Source organism: Ailuropoda melanoleuca, chromosome 11 (genome assembly GCF_002007445.2).
Source record: "Ailuropoda melanoleuca isolate Jingjing chromosome 11, ASM200744v2, whole genome shotgun sequence".
NCBI classification, from domain to species: domain Eukaryota; kingdom Metazoa; phylum Chordata; class Mammalia; order Carnivora; family Ursidae; genus Ailuropoda; species Ailuropoda melanoleuca.
In genome coordinates this window covers 101326832-101339539 of record NC_048228.1, presented here as the reverse complement: position 1 = coordinate 101339539, position 12708 = coordinate 101326832, and the positions used below count along the sequence as shown (strand labels likewise).

The 12708-nt window shown below is 38.6% G+C and overlaps 1 protein-coding gene across 2 annotated transcripts in view; it reads right to left on the bottom strand.

The window, feature by feature from the left end:
* RAB28 (RAB28, member RAS oncogene family) overlaps positions 1-12708 on the bottom strand; it is a 107314-nt gene that overhangs the window by 54071 nt on the left and 40535 nt on the right. The window lies entirely within an intron of this gene.

Genomic DNA, 12708 nt, shown 5'->3' with positions numbered 1-12708 from the left:
CATGATCTCAGGGTCCTGGGATTGAGTCCCATGTTGGGCTCCCTGCTCAGCGGGGAGTCTGCTTCTCCTGCTCCCCTGCTCCTCCCCTTGCTTTTTCTCGTTCTCTCAGATAAATAAATATCTTTTTAAAATATTTTTTAAAAAACCATATTACCATTTACATTAAGTAACCACCCCCCAAATTAAGTCCTTAGGTATAAATCTGATAAAATATGTGCAAGATCTATACCTTGTAGAGAAAATATATATGTAGAGGAAAACTACAAAACTCTCATGAACAAAATCAAATAAGAGCTAAATAAATGGAGAGATATTCCATGTTTATGGACAGGAAGATTGAATATTGTCAAGATGTCAGTTCTATCCAACTTGATCTAGAGACTCAATGCAATCCCAATCAAAATCCCAGCAAGTTTTTGTGTATAATGACAAAACTGATTCTAAAGTTTATATAGAGAGGCAAAAGACCCAGAATAGCCAAAACAATAATGAAGAAGAGCAAAGTTAGAGGACTGACACTAATCAAATTCAAGACTTATTATAAAGCTCAAGTAATCAAGACACTCCAGTATGGGCAAAAAAAAAAAAAAAAAAAAAAAAAAAAAAAACACCAGACAAACAGATAAATGGAACAGAAGAGAAAGTCCAGAAATAGGCCCATATAAATACAGTCAACTGATATTTAACAAAAAAGCAAAGATAGTACAATTGAGCAAAGATAGTCCTTTCAATAAATGGTGCTAGAACAACTGGACATCCATATGCAAAAATAAATGGATCTAGATACAGACTTTACACCCTTCACAAGAATTAATTCAAAATAGATCACAGACCTAAATGCAAAGCACAAAACTATAAAACTCCTAGAAGATAGCATAGGAGAAAACCTAGATGATCTTGGGTATGGTGATACCTTTCTAGATACAACACCAAAGGCACAACCCATGAGAAAAAATGATGAGCTGAACTTCACTAAAATTAAAAACGTCTACCCTGGGAAACACAATGTCAAGAGAATGACTAGGCAAGTCTCACACTAGCAGAAAATACTTGCAAAAGATACATCTGATAAAGCAATGTTATCCAAAATACACACACACACACACACACACAAAATCTCTTAAAATTCAGTAATAAGCAAACAAATTGAAAAATGGACCAAAGACCTTAACAGACACCTCACCAAAGAACATATACAGATGGCAAACAGCATATGAAAAGATGTTGCACATCATATATTAGTAGGAAAATGCATTTTAAAACAGAACGGCCAAAATCCAGGACTGACACCACCAAATTCTGGCAAGGACGCAGAGCAACAGGAGCTCTCAATCATTGCTATTAAGAATGCAAAATATTATAGCCCTTTTAGAAGACAGTTTGACAGTTTCTTACAAAACTAAACATATTCTTACCATATGATCCAGCACTTGTGTTCCTTGGTATTTACCTAAATGAGCTGAAATTACATGTCCACAAAAAAAAAAAAAAAAAAAAAAAAAAAAAAAAAAAAAAAAAAAAAAACCCACACACCAAAGTTTATAGTAGTTTATAGTAGTTTTATTTATAATTGCTAACTCTTAAAAGCAACCAAGATGTCCTTCAGTAGATGAATGGAAATAGACTGCATTAAAAAGAAATTAGCTATCAAGGCATGAAAAGACATGGAGGAGATTTCATGCATATTACTAAGTAAAAGAAGCCAATCTGAAAAGGCCACATGCTGTATGACTCGAACTACATGACATTCTTGAAAAGAAAAAACTATAGCGACAGTAAAAAACATCACTAGTTGCCAGAAGTTGGGCAGGGAGGACAGGGGGGTGGAGGAAAAGGTGAAGCACAGAAGATTTTTAGGGCAGTGAAAATACTCTATATAATACCACAATGATGGACAAATGTCATTGCTTATTTGTCTAAACCCAGAGAATGTATAATACCAAGAATTAATCAGGGAACTATTGACTTTGAGTGATACATGGTATGTCAGTGTAGGTTCGTCAATTGTAACAAATGTACCACTCCAGTGGGGTGTTAATAATGGGAGAAGCAACACCATGTGTGGGATCGGGGGTATATGGGAAATCTCTGTACCTTCCATTCATTTTGCTGTGAACCTTAAACTGCTCTAAAAAAAAATCAGCCTTTTTTTTTTAATGATTTTATTTATTTATTTGACAGAAAGAGAAAGCACAAGCAGGGGGGAGCAGCAGGCAGAGGGAGAGGAAAAAGCAGGCTCCCCACTGAGCAGGGAACTTGATGCGGGTTTCAATTCCAGGACCCTGGGATAATGACCTGAGCCAAAGACACTTAACCGACTGAGCCACCCAGGAGCCCCCCAAAATCTGTCTTAATAGTAATATATTTAAAAAAAAAAGAGGGGCACCTGGGTGGCACAGCGGTTAAGCATCTGCCTTCGGCTCAGGGCATGATCCCGGCGTTCTGGGATCGAGCCCCACATCAGGGCTCCTCTGCTGTGAGCCTGCTTTTTCCTCTCCCACTCCCCCTGCTTGTGTTCCCTCTCTCACTGGCTGTCTCTATCTCATAAATAAATAAAAAATCTTTAAAAAAAAAATAAAATAAAAAATAAAAAAAAAGAATATCAGTAAGCAGTCAATTGATTCTGGAATTAAATAAACTTGCTTGGATATTACTAAAATTAAAGACTGAATCCCATGTAAAACTATGTCAACAAATACTGTTTTTCTGAAATACTTCTTAGTAATATAACAGATCTTTCCATTTCAGAAGCAAACATTAGCAAATTCAATCTCCAGCATCATGAAAAGCACTCAAGATCCTATATTAAAGCTGTGTGTGTGTGTGTGTGTGTGTGTGTGTGTGTGTGTACACACATTCAGTTGAGCAGGAGGAATTCTTAGAGAAAGCCAAATTTGATCCATACACATTTTTTCAAGATCTCAATGAATTTGGCATTATAGAAGGATCAACAGAAGCTTCTAACCTCCAGCAAAGTTCTTGGCTTTAATAGATCCTGGCAGTTTTTTGGGTTTTGATTTCTTAATTTACCACATGTATACAGACTTCTGTGGCAAGAAAAATGTGACAGTATGATAGTCACACTTTGGAGCTGAATCAATTCTAAACAATACATAAGTGACTATCCTCACAGGATGTCACTTTCAGGTACTACTTTCCCCTTCTACTCCCACTTAACATCTACTTGTATTCTAGTAGTGAAATATAAAAGAAAAAGAAATTAAAGCTTAGGTTAAAAGTGAGATTTTATTTCAAATTTTACACTGATAACTTTAGATTAAGTTTAACGACTATCATATTGTATCAAATCTATTTTCTCTAGAGATTTAAACTTGAGATACTGTTCAAACTGAAGAGGACAAAAATTTGCCTGATTGCTGCTTCAACCTGGAGACCGTCTCTTTGACATCCCCACATCTTTTGAAAAAATTCCTGTTGAACTCCATAAAGACTCTGTGCAAAAAAGCCTTATTCAGGAAGGGAGGGCAGAGCAGAATTCACCCTCTTGTGAGCCTCAGGCTACTATCTAGTCTCATCCAATCTGACAGGAATCCTACACAATTCAGAAAGCAACCTTGGAGAAGAATCTCTGAGGAAGGGAACCTGGCATGAGATCTCAACAGAATGAGGACCATGGGGAAAAAAACTAAATGAACTCATAAAACCCCAAATGATACTTCAACAATATCTATGACTTTCTTATTCCACAGTGTTCATGTGGTATTGATCCTTTACCTCGATCCCCATTTAATATCCACCTTCCCCTGCCTATCCATACATCCAACCTCATAAATCCAACCTTCCTCATAATTTTATGGCCATATCTTGAAAACTATCAGATCTTTAAGGGTAGGGACTATACTTTACTCTTCCTGTATTCCCAGTATTTAGTATGATTCCTAGGCAAAACAGGTCCTTAATAGATGCTTCCTAAATAAAAGCATATTACCATATTACACTGATGAGATGATACCCATGTTATTCAACACTGTTAGTCAAAATATCTGGCTGACCTTCAAAGTGCTTAATTATTAGTATTAGTCTTAGTAATCTTTACTCTCAAGATTATGACTAATAAAAATATTTTCGGGGAGAGGTTAAGATGGCGGAGGAGTAGGGGACCCCTTTTTCAGCCGGTCCCCTGAGTTGAGCTGGATAGGTACCAGACCAGCAGGAATATCCACGGAATCAGCCTGAGACGCAGGAAGATACATCTGGATCTCTACAAATGAACATCTCCAGCGCTGAGTATCGAGGTACGAAGTGGGGACCCGTGAAACTGCACACAGATATCCGAAGCTAAACAGAAGGGGGAGGGAGCCGCCGTGTCAGGGCGCCGGGAAGCGGTAGCCACCTACAAGGGGGAGTGAACAGACCACGGACCCACATGCTTGAGACAGCAGGCTGAGAAGGGAGCTCCGGGAGCATCCGCGGGGCGGCTGGTGGCTGGAGGGCCACCTGCACGGGGGAGCAGGCGGACTCGCGGTCAGCACCCGTGAGACACCAGACTGAGACGGGGAGCTCCGGGAGCCCACACGGGGCGGCTGGCGGCTGGCGGGGTTGGAAACACAAAGGACAGAGACATGCCGGCCCTGGAAGTGAGGGCTGGGACGCCGGGGTGTGGGGCACACAGCCCGGGATGCTGCAGGGTTGAGCAGCACCAACAGAAACAGAGNCAGTCAAAACTAGAGGCTCTGACGGCCAGGGTCACCGAGGCAGAGGAACGCGTTAGCGAATTGGAGGATGGGTTAGTAGAAGAAAAAACGAAAATAGAAGCTGGTCTTAAAAAAATCCACGCCCACGAATGTAGATTACGGGAGATTACTGACTCTATGAAACGATCCAATGTCAGAATCATCGGCATCCCTGAAGGGGTGGAGAAAAACAGAGGTCTAGAAGAGATATTTGAACAAATTGTAGCTGAAAACTTCCCTAATCTAGCAAGGGAAACAAGCATTCGTGTCCAAGAGGCAGAGAGGACCCCATCCAAGCTCAACCAGGACAAACCTACGCCACGGCATGTCATAGTGCAATTCGCAAATATTAGATCCAAGGATACAGTATTGAAAGCGGCCAGGGCAAAGAAATTTCTCACGTACCAAGGCAAAGGTATCAGGATTACGTCAGACCTGTCTACAGAGACCTGGAATGAGAGAAAGGCTTGGGGGGGCATTTTTAAAGCTCTTTCAGAGAAAAACATGCAGCCAAGGATCCTTTATCCAGCAAAGCTGTCATTCAGAATTGATGGAGAAATAAAGACGTTCCAAAATCGCCAATCATTAACCAATTTCGTAACCACGAAACCAGCCCTACAGGAGATATTAAGGGGGGCTCTATAAAGGTAAAAAGGCCCCAAGAGTGATACAGAGCAGCAAGTCACAACCGATACAAAGACTTTAAAGAGAAATGGCATCATTAAAATCATATCTGTCAATAATCTCTATCAATCTAAATGGCTTAAACTCTCCCATAAAACGCCACAGGGTTGCAGATTGGATAAAAAGACATGACCCATCCATTTGCTGTCTACAAGAGACTCATTTTGAACCCAAAGATGCATTCAGACTTAGAGTAAGGGGATGGAGTACCATCTTCCACGCAAATGGACCTCAAAAGAAAGCTGGAGTAGCAATTCTCATATCAGATAGACTGGATTTTAAACTAGAGGCCATAGAGAGAGATACAGAAGGGCACTATATTATTCTTAAAGGAAGTATTCAACAAGTGGATATGACAATTATTAATATATATGCCCCCAACAGGGGAGCAGCAAGATACACAAGCCAACTCTTAACCAAAATAAAGAGACATATAGATAAGAACACAGTAATAGTAGGGGACCTCAACACCCCACTATCAGAAATAGACAGAACACCCTGGCAAAAACTAAGCAAAGAATCAAAGGCTTTGAATGCCATACTCGACGAGTTGGACCTCATAGATATATATAGAACACTACACCCCAGAACCAAAGAATACTCATTCTATTCAAATGCCCATGGAACATTCTCAAGAATAGATCATGCTCTGGGACACAAAACAGGTCTCAGCCAATACCAAAAGATTGAAATTATCCCCTGCATATTCTCAGACCACAACGCTCTGAAATTGGAACTCAACCACAAGGAAAAACCTGGAAGAAACTCAAACACTTGGAGGCTAAGAACCATCCTGCTCAAGAATGACTCGATAAACCAGGAAATCAAAAAACAAATTAAACAATTTATGGAGACCAACGAGAATGAATACACAACGGTCCAAAACCTATGGGATACTGCAAAGGCAGTCCTAAGGGGGAAATACATAGCCATCCAAGCCTCACTCAAAAGAATAGAAAAATCTAAAATGCAGTTTCTATATTCTCACCTCAAGAAACTGGAACAGCAACAGAGGGACAGGCCTAACCCACTGACAAGGAAGGAGTTGACCAAGATTAGAGCAGAAATCAATGAATTAGAGACCAGAACCACAGTAGAGCAGATCAACAGGACTAGAAGCTGGTTCTTTGAGAGAATCCATAAAATTGATAGACCACTGGCAAAACTTGTCCAAAAACAAAGAGAAAGGACTGAGATTATTAAAATTATGACTGAAAAGGGAGAGGTCACGACCAGCACCATTGAAATTGCAAGGATTATTAGAAACTTTTATCAACAGCTATATGCCAAAAAACTAAACAATCTGGAAGAGATGGAGGCCTTCCTGGAAACCTATAAACTACCAAGACTGAAACAGGAAGAAATAGATTTCTTAAATAGGCCAATTAACTATGAAGAAATTGAGTCAGTGATAAACAACCTTCCAAATAATAAAACTCCAGGCCCAGACGGTTTTCCTGGGGAATTCTACCAAACATTCAAAGAAGAAATAATACCTATTCTCCTAAAGCTATTTCAAAAAATAGAAACAGAAGGAAAGCTACCAAACTCATTCTATGAGGCTAATATTACCTTGATCCCCAAACCAGGCAAAGACCCCCTCAAAAAGGAGAATTACAGACCGATTTCTCTAATGAATATGGATGCCAAAATCCTCAACAAGATCCTTGCTAATAGAATCCAACAGTACATTAAAAGGATTATCCATCATGACCAAGTGGGATTCATACCTGGGATGCAAGCATGGTTCAACACTCGCAAATCAATCAATGTGATACATCATATCAACAAGAAAAGACTCAAGAACCATATGATCCTCTCAATTGATGCAGAAAAAGCATTTGACAAAATACAGCATCCTTTCCTGATTAAAACCCTTCAGAGTGTAGGAATAGAGGGTACATTTCTCAATCTCATAAAAGCCATCTATGAAAAGCCTACTGCAAGCATTATTCTCAATGGGGAAAAGCTGGAAGCCTTTCCCTTAAGATCAGGAACACGACAAGGATGCCCACTCTCGCCACTATTATTCAACATAGTACTAGAAGTCCTTGCAACAGCAATCAGAAGACAAAAAGGGATCAAAGGTATCCAAATCGGCAAAGAAGAAGTCAAACTGTCTCTCTTTGCAGATGACATGATACTCTATATGGAAAACCCAAAGGAATCCACTCCCAAACTATTAGAAGTTATAGAACAATTCAGTAAGGTGGCAGGATACAAAATCAATGCCCAGAAATCAGTTGCATTTCTATACACGAATAACGAGACTGAAGAAAGAGAAATTAGGGAATCCATCCCATTTACAATAACACCAAAAACCATGCGTTACCTTGGAATTAACTTAACCAGAGACGTAAAGGACCTATATGCTAGAAACTATAGATCACTTTTGAAAGATATTGAGGAAGACATAAAAAGATGGAAAAATATTCCATGCTCATGGATTGGAAGAATTAACATAGTTAAAATGTCCATACTACCCAGAGCAATCTACACTTTCAATGCTATCCCGATCAAAATACCGAGGACATTTTTCAAAGAACTGGAACAAATAGTCCTTAAATTTGTATGGAACCAGAAAAGGCCCCGAATCTCCAAGGAACTGTTGAAAAGGAAAAACAAAGCTGGGGGCATCACAATGCCGGATTTCGAGCTGTACTACAAAGCTGTGATCACAAAGACAGCATGGTACTGGCACAAAAACAGACACATCGACCAATGGAACAGAATAGAGAACCCAGAAATGGACCCTCGGCTCTTTGGGCAACTAATCTTTGATAAAGCAGGAAAAAACATCCGGTGGAAAAAAGACAGTCTCTTCAATAAATGGTGCTGGGAAAATTGGACAGCTACATGCAAAAGAATGAAACTTGACCACTCTCTCACACCATACACAAAAATAAACTCCAAATGGATGAAAGACCTCAATGTGAGACAGGAATCCATCAAAATTCTAGAGGAGAACATAGGCAACAACTTCTATGACATCGGCCAGAGCAACCTTTTTCACGACACATCTCCAAAGGCAAGAGAAATAAAAGATAAAATGAACTTATGGGACTTTATCAGGATAAAGAGCTTCTGCACAGCCAAGGAAACAGTCAAAAAAACTAAGAGACAGCCCACGGAATGGGAGAATATATTTGCAAAGGACACCACAGATAAAGGACTGGTATCCAAGATCTACAAAGAACTTCTCAAACTCAATACACGAGAAACAAATAAACAAATCATAAAATGGGCAGAAGATATGAACAGACACTTTTCCAATGAAGACATACAAATGGCTAACAGACACATGAAAAAATGTTCAAAATCATTAGCCATCAGGGAAATTCAAATCAAAACCACACTGAGATACCACCTTACGCCAGTTAGAATGGCAAAGATAGACAAGGCAAGAAACAACAATTGTTGGAGAGGATGTGGAGAAAGGGGATCCCTCCTACATTGTTGGTGGGAATGCAAGTTGGTACAGCCACTCTGGAAAACAGTGTGGAGGTCCCTTAAAAAGTTAAAAATTGAACTACCCTATGACCCAGCCATTGCACTACTGGGTGTTTACCCCAAAGATACAGACGTAGTAAAGAGAAGGGCCATATGCACCCCAATGTTCATAGCTGCATTGTCCACAATAGCCAAATCATGGAAGGAGCCGAGATGCCCTTCAACAGATGACTGGATTAAGAAGCTGTGGTCCATATATACAATGGAATATTACTCAGCTATCAGAAAGAACGAATTCTCAACATTTGCTGCAACATGGACGGCACTGGAGGAGATAATGCTAAGTGAAATAAGTCAAGCAGAGAAAGACAATTATCATATGATTTCTCTCATCTATGGAACATAAGAACTAGGAGGATCGGTAGGGGAAGAAAGGGATAAAGAAAAGGGGGGTAATCAGAGGGGGGAATGAAACATGAGAGACTATGGACTATGGGAAACAAACTGGGGACTTCAGAGGGGAGGGGGTGGGGGAAGGGGATGGACTGGTGGTGGGTAGTAAGGAGGGCACGTATTGCATGGTGCACTGGGTGTTATACGCAACTAATGAAGCATCAAACTTTACATCAGAATGGGGATGTACTGTATGGTGATTAACATAATATAATAAAATAAAATTAATTATAAAAAAAAAATATATTTTCACCCTGTGGGTAGCAACATGTACTTTAGAAGTTTGTGTTTTCAAAGACACTTCCTTAAAAAAAAATTGTTTGTATGTTTCTTAATCATCATTAACATTGTCCTTCTCCTTGCTTTCCATGAAATCAAGATAAGCATGGTGTAAGAAAATGGCTCAGCCTCATCGTCCAAATGAATGGAATTCCCTACAGATCTGATATCCTGAAATAAACTCCTCTATTTTTGAGCTTCTCTAATTATTTCTAGTTTTGAAACTCTCTTCACAAAAACACCTAACACAAAAGGTTGGTATTATTTGATTTGAGAATTTGAAAATATAAAACATTTTGAAGTTATAAAATACTTGAAGATTTAAAACCCTTCTTAAAGTACTTTCAGTTATGACAGAATAATCTGAGACAAGATTTTCCTCCTGCTGTAAATCACCAGAAAACTGGATGAAATATGTAAAGCAGACACTGAACATGAGGCTGGATGATCCTGAGAGATGAGATACAAATAAGGTGAGCTTTATAGTCACTCTGACTTTCTACCTGGAGGTACTTTCTGGACCACACAAAGGAAAAGAAGAACTAAAGGCAAGCAGCACTGGCTTAGTGACTAGGGAAAACTGAGAACACAGTTCAAATAAGCAGAAGCCCTTGGGACTCTGTGAAGCAAAGTACTGGAAAGGACAACACTACAAAGAGAAAAAGGTCCAGAAATCTTTAATGGAGTCTCTTTGAGCCAATTGTGAATACTAAGCTATACATATAAAGGCAAAACTCCATGAGGCTGGGCAAAGAAGAACTACAAAAATTCCCAGAAAAATTCCTGGGATGGGGCGCCTAGGTGGTGCAGTCGTTAAGCATCTGCCTTTGGCTCAGGGCATGATTCCAGAGTCCTGGGATCAAGCCCCACATCAGGCTCCTCCGCTGGGAGCCTGCTTCTTCCTCTCCCCCTCCCCCTGCCTGTGTTCCCTCTCTCGCTGGCTGTCTCTCTCTCTGTCAAATAAATAAATAAAATCTTTAAAAAAAAAGAAAAGAAAAATTCCTGGGAGATATTCAACTTCCAACCAACTACAGAGGAAGGAACTCATGGAATTACCAGGGCATTCAGTAGAGAATACAACAGGGTAACACCTTAGGAATGGAATTAAACTAGCCCTAGAGTATAGGCACTCTAACAAAGCTCAAAGACTATCAAGCTACAAATAATTTAAGTGCCTACCAAAGCACAAAAGATAACAAAATATAGCACTTTAGAATGTCCAAAGCCCAGGGGCGCATGGGTGGCTCAGTCAGTTAAATGTCTGCCTTCAGCTTGGGTTATGATCCTAGGGTCCTGGGATCCGTCTTCGTGTCAGGCTCCCTGCTCAGCGAGGAGTCTTTTTCTCCTTCTGCCCACCCCACCCCCCGCCCCCACTCATGCTCCTGTGCACTCTCTCAGATAAATAATATCTTTAAAAAAAAATGCCCAATGTCCAATAAGAGAAATATTACATATATAAAGAAACAATAAAATCTGAGCAATACCAGGGGAAAAAACAATCAGAGAAACAGACTCAGAAATAATAAAAATCATGGGTTAATTAACAAGTACTAATGAAAAATTCACTATAGAAGTTCAATAGCAAATTCAAGCAGGCAGAAAAAATAATCAATGGACTTGAAGAAAGGTCAATTGAGACTATTCATAATCAAACTGGAATACAGAAAAAAAATTATTGTCTCCACAGATACAGAAAAAGCATTTCACAAAATCCAACACTCTTCCATGATAACAACATGACAGGGATGTCTGCTCTCATCATTTCCATTCAATGGAAGTTCTAGCTGGGGCAATTAGGCAGAAAAGTTAATTAATTAAAAGGCATTCACACTGGAAAGGAAAAAGTAAAATTATCTCTACTTAGAGATGACATGATTTAATATGCTGAAAATCTTAAAGAATCCACACACACGTAAGACTAACAGAACTAATATACTAGTTCAGCAAGGTTGTAGAATATAAGATCAATATACAAAAATCATTTACATTTCTATACACTGGCAATAAACCCAAAAATGAAATTAAGAAAACATTTCCATTTATAATAGTACAATAGCATTAAAAAAAATAAAATACTTGGGAATAAATTTAACAAAAGATATGTAAATTTCATTCTCTGAAAACTTTAAAACATTGTTGAAAGAAATTTTAAAAAACTAAATAAATGGAAAAGCTTCCCATGTGCATGGATTGGAAGACTTAAACATGGTTAAGATGGCATTACTCCCCAAACTGATCTACAGATTCAATACAGTATGTACCAAATTTCCAGCTGACTTCTTTGCAGCAAATGACAAGTAGATCCTAAAATTCATATGGATAGGCAAGGAACTCAGAATAGACAAAATACTCTTGAAAAAGAAGGAGAAAGTAGGAGGAATCACACTTCCTGATTTCATACTACAAAGCTGTAGTAATAACTCAATGTGGTACTGGCATAAGGATAGACATAAAGATCAATGAAATACAAGTCCAGAAATAAACCCATCTATGGTGAATTGACTGTGACAAGTGCCAAGACCATTTAACGGGAAAAGAATATTTTCAATAAATTGTGTTGGGACATACACATATCCAAAAATAAGAATCTGGACTCCTATTCACATAATAGAGAAAACTGATTCAAAAAGGACTAAAGTCCTAAACTAAAGAGCTAAAACCATAAAACTCTTAAAACATAGGCATAAATCTTCATGACCCTGGACAGGGCAACAGTTTCTTAGATATAGCACCTAAAGTCTAAGCAACCAAAGAAAAAAATAGATAAAATAGATTTCATCAAAGTTTAAAATTTCTGTGTATCAAATAGCATTACCAAGAAAATGAAAAGGTAAACTACAGAATCAAAGAGTTATAAATCATATACCTGATAAGGCTATTATATCCTATAAAAAGCACTAACAACTCAACAATAAAAAGTCAACCCAACTTAAAAAATGGACAAATTATTTGAATATACATTTCTCCAAAGAAGATATGCAAATACACATTTAAGTACATAAAAAGATACCTAACATCATTAATCATTAAGGAAATGCAAATCAAAACCACAATGAAATATCATTTCACACACATTAGGATGGCTATTGAAAAAAAAAAAAGAGTATGATAACAACTGCTAGTAAGGACATAGAAAAATTACAGCCCA